Here is a 19,776-nt window from a genome sequence, read left to right on the forward strand (position 1 = left end):
AATCAAGAACTTGCAACTGGACCACTGATCAAGATCAAAATGGCCACTATACCAGAGAGGGAGTAGGGGAAAGGTGAATAAAATTGCCACAAAACTCTTATGCCATTTTGAAGAGAACTATTTCTTGATTGCGCATTTGCTTTATTGTTTACATTTTACTGTTTTCTAGAGTGTTTACAAAGTTACAAAGCTTATTGGTAAAGAATCTGCCTGTAGTGCAAGAGATCTGGGTCCGATCCCTGGGATGGGAAGATCCCCTAGAGTAGGAAATAGCACCCTGCACCAGCATTCTTGCCTGGAGAATTCCATGGACTAGAGGAGCCTGTTGGGCTGCAGTTCATGGAGTCACAAAGAGTCAGACACAACTGAGTGACTAACACTTTCACTTTTACTTTCAGAGTTCTTACAAAGTTGATGTTGACAGCTTACTGTTGTTTACTCAATGTGTCCATGGGAGAATGAGGACTTGGAGTTTTAGAATCTGCCATTTAATTTCATTCTCCATGCTACAAGTTTTTGTTTGCAATTTCATTTTTACATTTAGGATGATATGCTTAAACATAAATTTAAAATCAGACACTATTACAAAGTTTACAATGTAAAAAAAAAAATCTGTGAGGCTCCTGCCTGCAGGCAGACTCTGCTGTCTGAGCCACCAGGGAATTCCTTCATTTCTGATACCACTCCCCAAATGTAGCCATCTACAAATCTTCCAGACTTTTCTTTTGGCATTATGATCATGTTTCTAATACAGTGCTTGTACTGACTGCTGTTTCCTGCTGTGTGAGTTTGCAAGTTCCTTATTGACTTCTTACCATGGGGGAGGAAAAGTTAACATTTTTATAGCTCAGCTCCCCTGCATGATCCTGCCCCAGCAACTTCCAATCTCTCAGCACAGCTATATCACTAACATGCTTTGACCTAAAGTTTTAATAGTGGAGATGTCCTCAAATTTCTGGTAATCCTCATCTCTTCATTTTCATTTAAGAGTGAGGCACTAAATCATAATTAAAGCTCTATGTGTCAAAAGCCCACATAGTTGCTCTGTTCCATATTACCTTTTCTAAGGGACCTGTAGATCTCTGTGGTGTTGTCCATTGTCTATGCACTCTCATGGGTGTGGGTGTGTGTGTGTGTGTGTGTGTGTGTGTGTGCATATATTCTAGAATCTAGACCTTCTTTCAAAATAATCACAAACTGGAAATTCTCCCAGAGAAGCTGCATGGGTTGAAGGTACTTGTTTCCTGAAAAATCTTTTGAAGATCCTCTTTACTGAGAGGGACCACAGGAGATAGGAGTAATGAGAAGGAAAGTAGAAAGTGGTACCAATACTTAGAAAGGAGTTTTCTTACACATTAGCATAGGAGCTTCCAAGAGAAACTGTGTGTTATGAGTGGATTGAGAAGATCTGACACTTCACCACAGAGCAATTATCAAACACAACCATAACACCTAGAGCTGACAAGTGTGATGTGTAGAGCATGGCTTTTTCAGCTAGATGTGGGTTTAAATCCATGGTAACCTTGGAAATTTTAGCAAATTCCTTGACCTGTGAAAGCCTCAGTTTTCTTTCTTGCATCATAGGGGTGTTTTGGAATCAGAAATCATGCATATAAAGTGATGGGTATATATGTGCTGCATAAATGATAATCCTCAAATTGTTAGAGTAATCCAACAGCTACTTTACTCACCATCTCTTGACAGATTTAGATGCAGCCTAGAGGAGGCAGAAGGAAAGGTAAAGAAAAGGATGCTCTTGGGTACAAGGGAATCACACATTTGACATTCAGCATATTTATGAATATGATGATCACTGGAGGTGAAAGGAAGGAACTTGTGGTGGGTTCCTCAGACTCATTTTCACATTCACTGGAAAAGAGCCCAAGACAGGGCACCAGCCTCAGTTACAGTCTTACCATGTGCAGAACCTTGACAAACACTTAGCCAGTGAGACCTACATTTGCCCTTCATAACCTGGCTTAGTGCAGCCTGCAGAGGTGTGGGATTGCAAGGACCTTCGAACCCTGAGTGGCTAGGACACATATAGCTACTTCCCACCTAGACAAAAGGAGGATTGAGGCCACAACACCCTTCAGCCTCCTCTGTCTCCATCCCGGCAATAGCGTTAAAGATAACGGGAACAAGGATCTGGAAGGCCAAAGAAGGGCCTGAGGCTTTCCCTGCTGGTGGGGTATCATGATGCCAGGACAGCAATGTTCCAGGCCATGTTCAGCCCTTCCCCAGACAGTGGTCCCAGAAAAGGCCCTCAGTGTCCAGAGTGGTTCAGCTTTGCAGACTGATGAGAAGAAATGGAAATAAAATGCTCCGAGTAACACACCCTCCCTGGCCTGAGGCCAGTGCGTATTGGGTGCCCATAAGTGAGGGACAATGAGAGCCAACATAGCAGAATCACTGGAGGCCTTTATAAACAACACATCATCCCTCTTTTCTTGTCTTTGAGCCCTAAGTAAAATTATTGACCCTCCTGATTTGCTACCCAAAGTCCCTCAACCCCCTGCACATGCATCTGGGTGATCATCCTCCCCAGCACTCACAGTGATAAAAATCACTGTGACCCGAGGGTGATTTTTTAATAGGGTGACCCAGTGAGGTCACTAAGAGAGTGTGGCAACCTTGTGCTACCTGGGATGGGGAGGATTTTCTAAAGTTTCTGCTAGAATCTGGAGAAGCAGAAACTCCACCCACTGGATGGATTCCCCTTATGTCTCTGACTCAGGTCTTCTTTGTTTTCAGGTCACAGAAGGCAAATAACATCTGGAAGGACATTAACAAATTAGTGGATAAAATAGTGAAGATGTACACAAAGTACGGCTGTTTTCCTCTTCTGGGCTGGGTACATAGCTCTCTAGATTTGGTGGTCATAGAAGTCCCTTTGTTCAGGGGCCCAGAGCCCGGGGAAGGGAGTGTTCTGCAGCAGAAAGGACACATCACTCTGGTTCTATCAAGTCTCAGCACATTTCTTGGCTCCTGCCTGTGAGTCAAGCCACATTGTAAGGGACACAGTCTGTCCTTGAGACCTCACAGATTAAGAAACAGGCAAACCAGTAACCAAATACCGAGTTAAATGGTGCCAAGGGTTAAAGGAAATGTGCAAAGGAATTACTTGCAACTTTAGGGGAAAAGCAAGTATTCTTATTTTTTAAAAACCAAGTATGACTTCCTAGGGGATCTGAAATTTTGAACTAGAATCAAAGAATGGGGAAAGACAGGGTAACAGGAGCAATCAAGGAGGTTTCTTATGGGGTGAGTGGTCTATTTAACTGGAGAGTAGGGTTAACTCAGGGGAAGGGTGAGAAATGAATCTGAATAGGACAGCATGGGGCCAGAACCACTGAGGCTCATAATGCCAAGCCAAGGGGCTTAGAATTCTGGCTGTGAGCAATTTGGAGCTGTAGCTGATTCTTGAGTAAGTGTCTAATATGGTACATGATGTCCTCCAGGTAGAAAAGTCTGATAGCAATGGTCAAAATGACTTGTAACAAGAGTCAAGAGAAGTAGAGAGCACAGTTGGGACCTATGGCAGCAATTAAGATAAAAAATAATGAGGATCATTGGATGTGGAAAAGGGGAAGATGTGTGAAAGGCTGAAACGAGGTAGAATAATTTCTTTGATAAGAGCAGGACATGGGGAAAGTGGGCAAGGAGGGGAAAGGAGTGAAGTTACAAAGAATGTTACAGTAGAAAAGAGGCCCGCTGAGAGAATCATGCAAAAGTGGATAGGTGCCTATCTTCTGGTGCATGTGCCATGTGCATGCCTGTGTGTGTGTGTGAGAGAGAGAGAGAGAGAGAGAGAAGGAGATTTGGAGTGGGGTTGGGTGTATAGGGATGGAGCAAGAAGGCCCCACATCTCCACAGGCCTCAGAATCCTCTACTAAGTTGTAGGAACCTCCAGGGTTCAGGAAATGGCTCCAAGGAGAAGAGTTGGAATGGGAGCAGGGAAACTGGCAAGCACCCCCTTCATGGCTTCTCACTGGCTTTATCTGCATACTTCTTCTCCAGCCCTAACCTGCAGATGTCCTTCATCACCTACTCCACACAGGGCAAAACTGTCATGAAGCTCACCTCAGACAGGCAAGTGCTGTTTTAATCCACCAAGGTAGGCATGGTGGGAGGGGTCACAGGGAACTGAGGGGTTCGCTGAGGACCCACTGGGTGCAGACTAAACCATCTTGGGCTCCCCTTGGTGCCTAATTTGACCCCTCAGTCCTGGCTCCCTGGCCCCCACTGACCTCTGGCTGAGCTGGCATTGGTAGACCCCATGCTGCTAGATATCTACACCCTATCTAAACTCCATCCTCTACCTATCCCGTCCTTTCAGCCCTCTTCTCGTTCCTTAGAACTGGCTCACTCCGAGGACTCCTGGGACCTGGAGGAGTAGATGCGGGCCCCTTGCGAGCACTGTCCTGTGTCTGCTCCTGCTCTGGGCCATGGGGGAAGCGGGGAGGCAGAGGCAGAGCCAGGAGGCAGGGATGGGCATGCTGAAGTGTTAGAGCTTCACTGGATTGATCCCTTGGTAGATCTGAGCCAAGGGAGCCCATGAGTGTGGTTCTGAATACCAGGCTGTGCTGGGGTCAGGAGGGAAGCATGACACCAGCATCCTAGGTGTGCCCAGAGGCCTGGAGGTAGCAGATATGGTAATGAGTAATAAAGCTCATATGGTAATAAGCTCATGAGTAATCAGGAGCTTAAGATGCTCATGGTGCAAATGACTGAAACCCAGGGAGTGTGGGGGTGCCAGTGCATGGAGACAGCCCTCCCCAGGCCTGGCTCCCAGGAGAAGCAGGGACTAGGGCTTCCTGTTCAGTGAGCTGGGGAAGGCATGGTTTTGTGTGTCCCTGTGGTCTGCATTTTGGAGAGAGAGACCTGAGTGAGTGTGAGCTGCAAGCAGCAAGTGAGGGGGAGTTGTCAGGCAGGTGGAAGAGAGAGAGACAGGGACCTCTGGTAGAGGAGCTGCCTGTGGGGGAGAAGAGGACCGCTAACTCCTTTAGGCAGAGGATTCAGAGTCTGAACCAGGGATCTGTGGGGGAGGCTCCTGAGGGGCTCCCAGTCCTCTCTGGAGAGTGGAGGTGAGGCTGTCTTTCTCAAGGGAAAGTGTCAGAAGAGAAGTGGGGATCGGGGAAGGGGATAAAAGGTTTGGAGTTTTAAGATGTGAAAGGCTTCATGAAGGCCTAAGCAGGCTAGTATTCTCGCCATGCATGGAGCCTGGAGGAGGGATGGAGTGGGGAGAGCAGGGGGAACCGGCGGACCGCTGGCGTCGGCTGCCTAAGAAAAACTTAGGCTCAGGCAGGAGTGAAGCCTGGAGAATCTCAGACCTGGGCCAGACATTGTGAAGGGATGAGAGTTCTGGCATATTTGGGGGTGCTCTTAACAAAAAAGAAATCCTCCCAAAAGTGACAGGAAGAATGGGGTGGGCAGGGCCTGGTTCAGCCTCCACTGGTCCTGGTCACAGGCCTCCTCAGTTTCCTATGCTAGGTCAGGCAGGGCAGGACCAGGGGCTTTCAGATCTCAGCTCATGGCAGAATCCCTTCTGCCTGAGGCAAGAGCTTGCCTTCAGGTGCCACATCCTCTAAGACTTTCTGTCACAGCTCAGCCATCACACCAGATAAGCTTGAACATAAGCCCCACTCCCTGGTGTGTCCCAGTCCCATCCCCTGCTATCTGCTTTAACAAAGGCCAACAGAGATCCCTGCAGCAGCCTGGGATCACTGCCTTTCTGCTGGCATGAATAGTCTTCAGGTATCTTTTCCAGCTTATGGTCTATTTCTTCAGGAGCGCAAGAAGCTCAAGAGCCCTAGACTCTGACTGAGCAGCTTGACAACTTCCCTTAGCATTGATCCAGAGGGGGAAGTGGCTTGGAAGGACCAGTCCACTACAGGGGTCTGCGGCAGGGGAGGAGGGAACAGGGCAGGAGTATCAGCAGAGTGACTTCTCAAACTCAGCCTTCCCTGTTGGAGGATAATGCCCTCATTAGGGACCCCTCACTAGGGACTCCTTATGTGCCAGCAGTACGGCCAGTCATGTTGGGGGTGCCAGATCCACAGGTGCATATCCATGGGTACTCCCCTCTCAACACAGACGGTCAAGGCAGGGCCCTTGCTGAGGCCCTGAGGTCTGGATGCCTGAGACAGAGATGAGCACTTTGAAAGCCAGGCCTGACTTATGGGACTAACAAAACTGCTTCCTCCAGGCTCATTAGATGAGAGATGAAGAGGGCCTGACTAAGTCCTGTCAGTGGCAGAGACACGGGCAGAAGGGTCACGACAGGACCACTTGTGTTCTCTCTGGTCCAGGCAGGTCTGCACAGGGGAGAATGGTGCCAGGACAGCTGGGGCTGTTTTTTAATGATCAACCAGTATCTCCCTCTATCCTCTTTTCTGATTTTTCAGACAAGAAATAAGTCGTGGTCTTAGCCGACTTCAGAATATAGTGCCTACAGGAGCCACAAACTTGCAGGAAGGGTTGATAAAGGTACAAAGACAGTTCTGAGAATTTATTCTGCTTTGTCAAGTTCTTAGAGTATCATTTGGTCATCTGACTGCCCTCCCCCAACTTTTCTTCAATTTGTTGCAGGCAAATAAACAGATTCAACATGCTACCTCAGGAGGTAAGTTGCCCGCTGACATCACTGTGCTCAGGTGGGACAGAGCCAGGCCCGGCCTCAGCGAGGGCTGGTGCAGACCCTCCTCGGCCAGCTCCTAGCGCTGACTCGGAGCGAGTTCCTTGTCCGCTCCGTGCTGCAGGTTCCTCCTCCCTGCAGTGAGGATGCAAAGCTCCCCCAGGGATGTTTCTGAGAACCACAAGGGGTCATGCATTACATTCCTGGTTCTTACTAGATATCAAGTGCTTGACCTACAGTTGGGCTGCATGAAAAAGAGAAGAGAAATTCCAGGGACAGTGAGTAGACGGTGTTCAGTTTAGGGAGCAGAGACCTTGGCGTCCCCCTGGCTGCCCACACTCTGTCCACCACGGTCCTGGTTCTGCCTCCTTTCCCTTCAGCCTCTCCCCTCTCATCTTGTGACCGTGTTTCCAACAGTGGGAAAAGCTGTCCTTGGCCCAGAACCACCTGCATGTAGACTGTAGGTTTGCAGCCCTCATCAGGAAAGATACACAGGCTGTTGGGAAAAGGCAGGGAGCTGGGCAGGGGCCACTGCCCAAGCATCTGACAGTCAGTCTGGCTGCTCCTCTCTGTGCTCTCCTGAGAGGCTTGTCCTCACCAGAGAAGTAGCTGCAGTTGCCATTCAGGATAAAGGCTGTGCCACCTGCCCCTAGTGAGGGTCCACCAGGAAGAGATCTGAGTCAGTCTCAGACTCCTCATCTGTCAAGTGGGTCCTGGGCTAAGGCCCTTTCTCTCTAAGCATCTGAATAGTGGCTACTTGGATCAGGAGGAGGTGCGGGAGCACTGCTGGAGGCCTAGCAGTGTGAACAGGTCTCTCCAGGGGCCTTTCTGACCAGGCCACTCCCTGCTTCTTCTGCAGAGAACAGTGCTTCCAGCCTGATTATCACCCTGACTGCGGGGCCACTGCTACCAAGGACATTACAGGACACAAAGAAGGAAGTGAGTTCTGTTCATCATTATCAGCTTTGTGCTCCACGTATTTGGGTGTTTCCACTCAAAATATTTTTTTCTCTTAGGTTCAACAGGCTCGGCATATGGGGGCCAAGGTTTACTGCTTGGGTGTAAAAGATTATAAGAGAGATCAGGTAATTCAGAACAGGTAACCAGGTGCCACTCTTGAGCCCAACTGGGGAAAGCTTTCAAAGGCAGCTGTCCTAGCATCACCTAGCGGATGTCCCTTGACCCCAGCCCAAGTGTTTGAACAACAGGTAGTCACGGCAGATGAATAGCAAGTGTTGTGTATACCTACACACCAAAGGTATGGGTGGAGAAGTTTTCCATTCCCTGAGGGGTGGGCTGCTGACAGACGCCAGGGTGTGGCCCTTGGAGTCCAACATGACAGCAAGCAAGAGCCTATCTCCTGGGACAGGACCTGCTGTGTGCCAATCATCTCCTCTCCCTTCTAGCTACATGATATTGTAGAAAGAAAGGACCAAATGTATGGGATAGATGAATTCAATTCTGCAGAAAAGCTTGTTGCCTCGGTGAGTGTGGGTTAAACATGAGAGGGGAGGTGAACTGCCTTTTCCCCAAGTCCCTGCTATCAATCTCCCTGACCCTGCCACCCCTCTGTTCCAGCTTGTGAAAAATTCATGTAAGGAAATGATGGCTGGGGACACACACTTTGTCTGTTTAGGAGGTAAGAGCCAAGTCACAGATCTTGACAGAAGTGTGTGTGTGTGTGTGTGTGTCTGTGTGTGATGCATTCATGTGGCATAAGAGTGTTGTGACTGTGGGGGGAGGTATCTGTGGTGTTTTTGTATGTGGTGTGATTGTGTATATGTTGTATGTGTGCTTTGAGTGGAGGGTGTATAGTATGTGTTTGTGGTGTACATGAGTGTGGTGTTATGTGGTGTATGTGGTGTTATGTGGTATACATGAGTATGAGTGTTATGTGCATGTGAGGGGATTATATATAAATCTGTCCAGAATATATGTGGTTTTGATATAGAAGTAAATGTGTGATTGTATAACATGTATATGCCAGGGGCTGTGTGGATGTTGCTGTTACTGTTTAGTCACTAAATCATATCTGACTCTTTGGATCCTATGGACTGTAGGCTGCCAGGCTCCTCTGTCCATGGGATTTCCCAGAATACTTGGATGGGTTGCCATTTCCTTCTCCTTGGGATCTTCCCTGCCCATGGATCGAAACCACATCTCCCACATTGGCAGGCAGATTCTTTATCACTGAGCCACCAGGGAAGCCCATCTACGTGTTTAATTACTTTTATCTTTCAGATTTATTGAGAGGTTATTGACATTTAGCTCTGAATGAGTTTAAGGTATACCACATAATGGTATAGACTTGAATACATACTGCAAAATAGGTGACAAAAGTAAATTTAGCTCTTAAAATCTAAAACCAAAAGTTTCTTTTAAAAATTAAATATTCATTGATACTTAAAAACCCTCAACAATACTTAGCGAATGAAACTAAACATAAAAAAAAAAAAAGATAATACATCAAGACTACTTAGGGATCATCCCAGAAACGCAACTGATTCAGTGCTTGAAATATCACTGAGTTTACCACATCAGGAAAATGGAAAAGAAAAATATGAATATTTCAATGGATGAAAAAAGAATTGGACAAAGTTCAAGTCCAGAATAATAAGAATGTATCTGACAAAGGCATCCACACAAATTCTCAAAGCTAACATTAGGTAAAGGTTTAGCTTATCCTGAAAACTGTATAACATTTGCACAACCTGCAAACTGTCTGCCTGCACGAATGTGGCCAACCTGCTCTTTTTCAAGCATTATCTGCTTTACGAAGTATTTTCATTGCATACACATGGCCCGTATCTTTCTTCTGAACAAGCCGCACCTCACCAAAGGCTCCTCTCCCTATTACTTTTAAGGACTCAAAATCTTCCAGTCCAAGTCTTGTTCTCTTCAAACGAAGAAACTGTTTCCTTCCGAGCATGCGCTGATCTCTGGCGTCGTTTCTCTTCATTCTTGAGGTCTTCTTCCATCACTTTTTCTAACTTCTTTTGTCTCATTTCTCGTTCTTCATGTTGAGCAATAAGGTCGCTATAAAAATCCTCCAGGGTCACTCTGGTCATTGTCACCCTTTCCTTTGTGTGACTACTCATGGACGAGCAAGGTGTTGAGCCTGTCATTCCCCTACCAGAGGAGGGGAGGGGACTCTGAAGTAGGGGCCGAGGGGCGGTTGCGGGTGAAGACAACAGGAAGATCCCCAGCTGCCAGAAAAGACGGCAAGAGCAGGTGCCAAGGATGCCCAGTCGCCCATTGCGGAGACCTGCGCTTACGGCTAGGGCGCCAGACTGCGCAAGCGTGACTTTCCGGAGTCCCAGCGAGGATTCCGGGTCTACTAGCGCCGCCCCGCCCCTCCCCGCCTTATTCCAGCCCGAGAGGCGGGGTTGAGGGAGCAGAAGAGTGAGGGGTGGAGCCTTTTTCTCTTCTTTATCCATTCCTCTGTTGGTGAACATTTAGGGGGCTTCCATGTCTTAGCCACTGTAAACAGTGTCATAATGAACATTGGGGTGCATGTATTCTTTCAGATCATGGTTTTCTCTGGATTTATGCCCAAGAGTGGGATTTTGCAGGGTCATATAGTAGCTCTATTTTTATTTTCTTAAGGAACCTCCATACTGTTCTACAACATGGCTATACGAATTTACATTACTGCCAACTGTGTAGGAGGGTTCCCTTCTCTCCACACCTTCTCCAGCACTTATTGTTTACAGATTTTTTGATGATAGCCATTCTGGCTGCTGTAAGATGGTGCATCATTGTAGGTTTGATTTGCATTTCTCTAGTAATTAGTGATGTTGAGCATCTTTCATGTGTTTGTTGGCTATCTATATGTCTTCTTTGGAGAAATGTCTGTTTAGATCTTCTGCCCATTTGTTGATTGGGTTGTTTGTTTTGATACTATTAAAAATTATATGTTGTTTTTAAGTGGTGCCTGACTCTTTTCAACCCCATCAACTGCAGCATGCCAGGCTTCCCTGTCCTTCACACTGTCTCCAGGAGTTAGCTCAAACTCATGTGTATTGAGTCAGTGATGCCATCCAACCATCTCATCCTCTGTCACCCCCTTCTATCCTGCCTTTCCCAGCATCAGTCTTTTCCAATGAGTCAGTTCTTCGCATCAGGTGGCCAAAGTATTGGAGCTTCAACTTCAACCTAAGTCCTTCCAATGAATATTTTGGACTGATTTCCTTTAGGATTGACCGGTTGGATCTCCTTGCTGTCCAAGGGACACTCGAGAGTCTTCTCCAACACCACAGTTCAGAAGTATTAATTCTTTGGCTCTTAGCTTTCTTTATGGATTTGTGAGGTCCAGCTCTCACATCCATTACACAATTACTGGGAAAACCATAACTTTGACTATATGGACCTTCATCAGAAAAGTGATGTCTGCTTTTTAATACACTGTCTAGATTTGTCATAGCTTTTCTTCCAAGGAGCAAGCATCTTTTAATCTCATGGCTGCAGTTACCATCTACAGTGATTTTGGAGCCCAAGAAAACTATTTGCCATGAAATGATGGGTCCAGATGCCGTGATCTTAGTTTTTTGAATGCTAAGCCAGCTTTTTCACTCTCCTCCTTCACCTTCATCAAGAGGCTCTTTAATTCCTCTTCGCTTTCTGCCATTATAGTGGAATCATCTGCATATCTGAGGTTGTTGATATTTCTCCCAGCAATCTTGATTCCAGCTTGTGAGTTATCCAGCCTGGTATTTCACGTGATGTACTCTGCTTGTAAGTTAAATAAGCAGGGTGACAACATACAGCCTTGATGTACTCCTTTCCCAATGTTGAACCCAGTCCATTGTTCCATGTCTGGTTCTAACTGTTGCTTCTTGTCCTGCATACAGGTTTCTCAGGAGACAGGTAAAATGGTCTAGTACTCCCATATTTTTAAGAATTTCCCACAGTTTGTTGTGATCCACACAAAGGCTTTTTTTTTTTTTTTTTAGTGTACTCAGTGAAGCAGAAGTAGATTTTTTTTTTTTTTAATTCCCTTGCTTTTTCTATGATTTAGTGGATGTTGGCAATTTGGTCTATGGTTCTTCTACCTTTTCTAAATCCAGCTTGTACATCTGAAATTTCTTACGTCATGTACTGCTGAAGTCTAGCTTGAAAGTTTATGAGCATAATCTTGTGAAATGAGTGCATCTGTACAGGAATTTTAACATTCTCTGGCATTGCCTTTTTTGGGGATTGGGATGAAAACTGAACTTTTCCAGTTCTATGGTCACTGCTGAGTTTTCCAAATTTGTTGGCATATTGAGTGCAACACTTTAACAGAATCATTTTTAAGGACTTGAAATAGTTCAGCTGGAATTCCATCACCTCCACTAGCTTTATTCGTAGTAGTGCTTCCTAACACCCACTTGACTTCACACTCCAAGATGTCTGACTCTAGGTGAGTGATCACACCATTGTGGTTATCTGGATCACTGAGTTTTTTTGTACAGTTTTTCTGTGTATTCTTGCCACCTCCTCTTAATCCCTTCTGCTTCTGTTAGATCCATACATTTCTGTCATTTATTGTGCCCATCTTTGTGTGAAATGTTCTCTTGATATCTCTAATTTTCTTGAAGAGATCTCTAGTCTTTGCCATTCTCTTGTTTTCCTCTATTTCTTTGCATTGTTCACTTAAGGAAGGCTTTCTTATCTCTCCTTGCTTTTCTCTGGAACTCTGCATTCAGTTGGCTATGTCTTTCCCTTTCTCTTTTGCCTTTCAATTCTCTTCTTTTCTCAACTATTTGTAATGCCTCCTCATACAACCACTTTGCCTTCTGGATTTCTTTTTCTTGGAGATGGCTTTGGTCACCACCTCCTGTGCAGTGTTATGAACCTCCATCTATAGTTCTTCAGGCACTCTATCTACCTGATCTAATCTCTTGAATCTATTCATCAACTCCACTGAATAATCATAAGGGGGGATTTGATTTAGGTCATACCTGAATGGCCTAGTGGTGTTCCCTACTTTTTTCAATTTAAGCCTGAATTTTGCAATACAGAGCTGATGATCTGAGCCACAGTCAGCTCCAGGTCTTGTTTTTGCTGACTATATAGAATTTCCCCATCTTCGGCTACAAAGAATATAATCAATCTGATTTGGGTATTGACTATCTGGTGATGTCCATGTGTAGTGTTGTCTCTTGTGTTGTTGGAAGAGAGTGCTTGCTATGACCAATGTGTTCTCTTGGCAAAACTCTGTTAGACTTTGCCGTGCTTCATTTTGTACTCCAAGGCCAAACTTGCCTGTTACTCCAGGTATCTCTTGACTTCCTACTTTTGCATTTCAGTCGTCTATGATGAAAAGAACATCTTTTATTTGGTGTTCATTCTGGAAAGTCTTGTAGCCCTTCATAAAACCACTCAACTTCACCTTCTCTGGCATTAGTGGTGGGGGTGTAGACTTGGATTACTGTGATGTTGAATGGTTTGCCTTGAAAATGAATTGAGATCCTCTGTTGTCTTTGAGTGACAACAGTCCAAACACTGCATTTTGGACTCTTTTGTTGACTATGAGGGCTTCTCCATTTCTTCTAAGGGATTCTTGCTCACAGTAGTAGATATAATGGTCACCTAAATTAAATTCACTCATTCCCATCCACTTAAGCTCCCTGATTCCTGAAATGTCTGTGTTCACTCTTGCCATCACTTCCTTGACCACGTCCAATTTACCTTGATTCATAAACCTAACATTCTAGATTCCTATGCAATGTTGTTCTTACAGCATTGGACTTTACTTTCACCACCAGACACAACCACAGCTGAAAGACATTTTCACTTTACTCCAGCTTATTTGTTCTTTCTGGAGCTGTTTCTTTGCTCTTCCCCAGTAGCATATTTGACACCTACCGACATGGGGGACTCATCTTCCCATGTCATATCTTTTTGCCATTTCATTGTGTTCATTGGGTTCTCATCACAAGAAAACTGAGGTAGTTTGTCATTCCCTTCTCCAGTAGATGATATTTTGTCAGGCCCTGACTAACAGGGGCATGCCCTTCATCTGCTCCATGTAGCCAGACAACATAACATGCCCAGTTGGCCCACTGCTGGAGCTGTTTGTAAATTTTGAAGACTAATCACTTGTTCACATTATTTGCAAATATTTTCTCCCAGTCTGTCTGTGGATTGTCTTTTCATTTTGTTTATTATTTCCTTTGCTGTTAAAAAACTTTTGAGTTTAAGTAAATGTCATTGGTTTATTTTTGTTTTTATTTCAATTATTCTGGGAGTCAGATTGAAAAAGGTATTGCTGCCATTTATCTCAAAATGTGTTCTGTCTGTTTTCCACTAGGACTTTTATAGTGTCTGATCTCACATTTAGGTCTTTAATCTATTTTGAGCTTATTTTTTGTGTATGGTGTTAAAGAATAAACTAATTTTGTTTTTTTACATGTAGCAATGTCCAGTTTTCCCAGCACCATTTGTTGAAGAGACTGTCTTTCCAACATTGTGTAGTTTTGCTTCTTAGTCGTATTAATTGATCATGTTGCTGCTGCTGCTAAGTTGCTTCAGTTGTGTCCAACTCTGTGTGACCCCATGGACAGCAGCCCACCAGGCTCCTCCGTCCCTGGGATTCTCCAGGCAAGAATACTGGAGTGGGTTGCCATTTCCTTCTCCAATGCATGCATGCATACTAAGTCACTTCAGTTGTGTCCAACTCTGTGCGACCCCATGGACAGCAGTCCACCAGGTTCCTCTGTCCACGGAATTCTTTAGGCAAGAATACTGGAGTGGGTTGCCATTTCCTTCTCCAAATTGATCATAGGTGCATTGATTTATTTCTGGGTTTTCTATCCTGCTGCATTGAGCTATATCTCTATTTTTGTGCCAGTACTTGTAATTTATTTTGAAACGCATCAAAAACTAAAATGAACCAATGAAGATAGAGAGAGTTAGATAGGTTAATATTAAAGGAAATACAACTGATATTAATTGCAAATCCAGGTGGTGGAGAAAGGGGCCCCCACTATACAATTGTTTCCACTTTACTGCAGGTTTGAAATGATTCATAATAAAAGTTTGGAAGAAAAAGAATTTACAGAATGGTAAAAATAAAGACATGGGTATAGCCAAGCAGATCATAGTTTATACTGGGTGACAAGTGACTATAATAAGAAGAGGCCAAGGGCTGTGGGACGCCAGAGGAGCCAGCTGACTAGGAAAGATTTCAGGTTTGAGGCACTCTGAGAGTGAAGTCTCAATAACTGGAGCCAGAAAGCTGAGGAAGATTTTCCAGGAAGTCTAGGCCCACACTCACCAGTCTCTGCAGCAGGTGGGCTTAGAGCAGAGGCTGGATGTTAGAGGGCATAGTTGTCTGGCTTGGGGGCCTCAGCGTTTGTGGTCAGGTGGGTTAGTGAAGTGGCCTTCTTAGCTCCTCAGGCTCTGTGTAGAGGATGGGCACAGAGGAGCACAGGCCTGGAGGCAGGGAGACCAAAGAGGCCTCTACTTAGTCCTGGAGGGAGCATAAGAGGCTGAAGAGGCCACTTGCCTCATGCTTACTCCCTCCTGGCATTCCCCTCATTTGAACCTCTGACTTATTCAGAATGACAGCCTGATGAACAGATTCTTCTACTTTACTTGGGGTCCAGGTTCTTGCCTTGAGCTTTCCCTCCCAGTGACAGTCATGCTCTGTGGCAGCTTTTGACAAGATGGCAGAGGTTGTAAAGGTCAGAGCAGCACCGCTGGGCCTCACTGGCAGAGGGTGTGTAGGAGGCACTTGCATCCCAGCTAGGCCACCATGGGGCATGAATGACAATGGGCAATGTCCACTGAGGTCTGCAGGCCTGTGAGTGTCCTGGGGACATGATCAGAGAATGGAAGCTGTCAGGCTGCTGCGCGGCTAGGATGTGAAGGAAAGAACTCTGCACATATATAGGGTCTCTCACCACATTGCACTGCCAGTCACAGGGTCAGAGACAGAAGGAGTCAGACAGATGCCACCCACAGAGGGCTCAGCTAGAGATGCTTTCATCCTGGGTGTTCTTTAACCACTTCCCTCCCCAACCTGGACTCAGCAGGAAGGTGGGGGCAGAGCCAGGGGCCAGTGATAGAAGCCTTAAAAGTAGCTCCTGTTGGTGAAAGCCACCAGTTTCTAGATTCTGTGCCAGTCATTGGGAAACTCCACTGCTTCTCCATCTCACTGAAGATCTGATAGTGGATGTTGCTATTTCTACTTCTTGGAGATGAAATTGGAGCTGGCGGATACTCAGCAATTTGCCTCAGTTTTGTGTCTGTGGGAGGCAGAGCTTGGATATGAACACTGCTCTAGACAGATGCCCATTAGTCAGAGACCACAGCCTATTGCACTGTAGCCTTGCAGTTCAGAATACTGAAGCCAGGACCAGTTTCCTGGGTCTGCGTCCAGTTGCATCCAAGCTGGGTGCCATTACCAGTGGGAGCTTGTGTTATCCACCTGCCTCAGCTCTACAAATCCCAGTGATGTGGAGGCACAAATGGGCACACACAGAATTCACTCAGATAGAGGGCTTCTAACAGAAACACAACTGTGCAGGATCCTCCCCACACTGATGCAGGGACCCTTCCATGGGAAAGACCCATGCCTGGAGGAGACATGATGACCCTGTTGATGAAAAAAGTCACACTAACAGAAGAGCAGACTCAGTTTTATATAGCAGAAACAGTGTTAGCCATAGACTCTATTCACCAACTTGGATTCATCCACGGAGACATCAAACCAGACAACCTTCTCCCGGACAGCAAGGGCCATGTGAAGCTTTCTGACTTTGGCCTATGCACAGGACTGAAAAAAGCACATAGGACAGAATTTTATAGGAATCTGAACCACAGCCTCCCCAGTGATTTCGCTTTTCAGAACCTGAATTCCAAAAAGCAGAAACCTGGAAAAGAAATAGATGTCAGCTAGCCTTCTCCACAGTAGTCACTCCTGACTACATTGCTCCTGAGGTGTTCATGCAGACTGGGTACAATAAGCTCTGTGATTGGTGGTCACTGGGGGTGATCAAATATGAAATGCTATTTGGCTACCCACCTTTCTGTTCTGAGTCCCCTCAAGAGACATGTAAGAAGGTGATGAACTGGAAAGAAACTTTGACTTTTCCTCCAGAAGTTCCTATTTCTGAGAAAGCCAAGGATCTAATTTTGAGATTCTGCTGTGAATGGGAACATAGAATTGGAGCCTCTAGAGTTGAAGAAATAAAAAATAATTCTTTTTTTTGAAGGTGTTGACTGGGAACATATCAGAGAGAGACCTGCTGCAATATCTACTGAAATCAAAAGCATTGATGACACCTCAAACTTCGATGAGTTTCCAGAATCTGATATTCTTAAGCCAACAGTGGCAACAAGTAATCACCCTGAGACAGACTACAAGAACAAAGACTGGGTCTTCATCAGTTATACCTACAAGCACTTTGAGGGCCTGCCGGCGGGGGGACAGAGGGGGCAGTACCTTCCTACATGAAAGCAGAAAAATAGTTTTCCTTGAAATGGCATCCTAAATCAAGCAGAACTCTTTGTACAACATCTTGGTTTTCTCTTTTGAAAGAGTTTCCAGGAAGTTTATGGAACCCACCAACATGTCATGGTGAACATGGTGATAGTAAGTGGATTCTATTCCATAACACATCTGATGACCGGTAGAACAAAGACAACCGTTTCTACTGTATTGGCTATGAACAGCTGTCCTGCTTCTTTAGAAGCTTCATGAGCCAGTCTGATGTTAAAAAAAAAAAAAACCTCAAATTTTCCTAAGTTCATCAGAATGAAGGAGAAAAACAGCCATCATCCAACTTTGAGACTGTTAACATAAACCTATTATCAGCCAGTTCTATGATTCAATGACATGCTTCCTGTCAAGACTACCAAGTATTTTTCTTCTTTACAGCTAAAAGTTCGTAGTACTAAAGGAAATATAGCAATAAAGAGCATCAGCAGCCAACGTTCTGGCTGAAGGAAATGACCCACCATTCTGAATGGGTGGTTATGGTGGTTTCTTCCCACACCTCAGCCTCTGGCAAGTGGCTTTTGTAGCCTCCAATCATGGTGCACTTTATTTATGGTACTAGGATAAAGACCCTCAATCCATTTTGATTTATTTGCTCCTGCCCATCTAAAATACTCATGCTACTTTTCTGAGTGTTGATGGAGGATGCCAGCTTGATCCACTGTTGCTCTTAGAAGGCCCAAAGGCTGCTGGACATCACCAAGGAGTCTCAGATCATGTGGAAAATCCTTATTTTCTCTTCACATCTGTATCAGAAAATCCCTTTGGATATTGCCATAGACCAGCAATACCCACAAGTGCTGCCAACAGGACCTCGGCTCATTCCTGGGAACACAGCAGGGGGAGCCGGGCAGAAGCTGGAGACCTAGAACCCACTTGGCTAAGGTGTTGCTCCTATTCCGTCTCCAGGACCTCCTTACAAGCAGTGAGGGAACCAGCCTAATACAAAGTGCAGGGCCAGCCTACAGATCCTTGTACACTTCACTCCTCAATCTCTGGTGCAACAGTATTTGTATTCTTAGTGTTTCTCCTCTCCCAACTTTAACCATTTTGCCTTGGAATCATGATTACAAATTTTTCCTTTGCAGATGCCTTTCTGAGGGATAGTCCTCTCCACCCTAAAGAGTCACCTGCAGGCCTGGGCTGACCAGGCCTCTCTGCTGGGGTGGTCTCTGAAGAGAGACCCTCTGAATTTTAGCATGAAGTGCCTTTTCTTTCACAGCTGCCACCACCTTTAGGGAACTTTTGCTTCATCAGAAAGATGTGGAGGCTCCATATTAATGCAGTATTGCTTTAAAAAATTTTGAAGACTCTTAAAGCGTCAATTGCACCTATGTGGTAACTTTGCCTATTGCAAAGTGTTATGGTCAAGTCACAACTGGGAGACTGCTTCCTGCCAGTCTTGAGGTTGTAAACATCATCTATGAAAGGAAAGTATGTCCTAGCTTAGCCATTCAGGAAAAAAAAAATGAACATCAAAGTTATAGTAGTAAGTGAAACTGCTTTGGATTTTAATGACTTAGAGGAAGGGAAAAGAATTTTAGGGAAATGTTAACTCAGGATGAAGATAATGTGTTTGCCCCTTATTCTTTCAGTCATGCTTGCTGGTGACAAGGAAGTGAGAGTCTTGTGTGTAACTATGTAGCTTCTTTGGATTACTAAATAGTTGGGGTCTTGACCCCCATGTGTTTGGCAAGAGTGTGTGGTAAGCTTGGGTAATGAGAATAAGAGGGTGATAGTCTATATGTTGGAAAGTGGCATGGGATATTTTTTTTGAGTGGGGGGATGAATGCCCACATTTTAACTTTTAAACTTCTGGATAAGCTGTGTGAAAACAGTTGTATTTAAAAAAAGAAGAAGAAGAAGAAGAACTGGTACATATATACAATGGAATATTATTCAACCATTAAAAAGAGTGAAATAATGCCATTTGCAGCAACATGGATGAACCTAGAGATTGTTATACTGAGTGAAGTAAATTAAACAAAGAAAGAGAAATATACTGTGTCATACCTTATATATGGAGTCTAAAAAGAAATACAAATAAATTTACTTACAAAACATAGGCTCACAGATTTAGAGAACGAACTTATGGTTGCTGAAGGAAGGGATAGTTAGGGAGCTTGGGATAGATATGTACATAATACTATGTTTAAGATGGATAGCCAACAAGGACCTACTGTATAATACATGGAACTCTGCTCAATGTTAAGCAGCAGCTTGGATAAGAGGAGAGTTTAGGGGAGAATGGATACATATACATGTATGGCTGAATGCCTTCACTGTTGAGCCGAAAGTATCACATTGTTAATCAGCTATACCCTAATACAAAATAAAATGTTTAAAACAAAAAAGTTTGACTGGCCTGTAATGGTACCTCATTGAGGTTTTGATTTGCATTTCTCTGATAATGACTGATGTTGAGCATCTTTTCATGTGTTTGTTAGCCATCTGTATGTCTTCTTTGGAGAAATGTCTGTTTAGATCTTTGGCCCATTTTTTGATTGGGTCATTCATTTTTCTGGAATTGAGCTGCAGGAGTTGCTTGTATATTTTTGAGATTAATCCTTTGTCTGTTTCTTCATTTGCTATTATTTTCTCCCATTCTGAAGGGTATCTTTTCACCTTGCTTATAGTTTCCTTTGTTGTGCAA

General features: G+C 44.8%; 1 pseudogene; it reads left to right on the forward strand.

Annotated features, from left to right (window-relative positions):
* The first annotated feature begins 16,196 nt into the window (after positions 1-16,196).
* On the forward strand, positions 16,197-17,095 carry LOC122446242 (annotated as a pseudogene).
* The last annotated feature ends 2,681 nt before the right edge of the window (positions 17,096-19,776 follow it).

The sequence above is a fragment of the Cervus canadensis genome, chromosome 8, assembly GCF_019320065.1.
Source record: "Cervus canadensis isolate Bull #8, Minnesota chromosome 8, ASM1932006v1, whole genome shotgun sequence".
Taxonomy (NCBI): domain Eukaryota; kingdom Metazoa; phylum Chordata; class Mammalia; order Artiodactyla; family Cervidae; genus Cervus; species Cervus canadensis.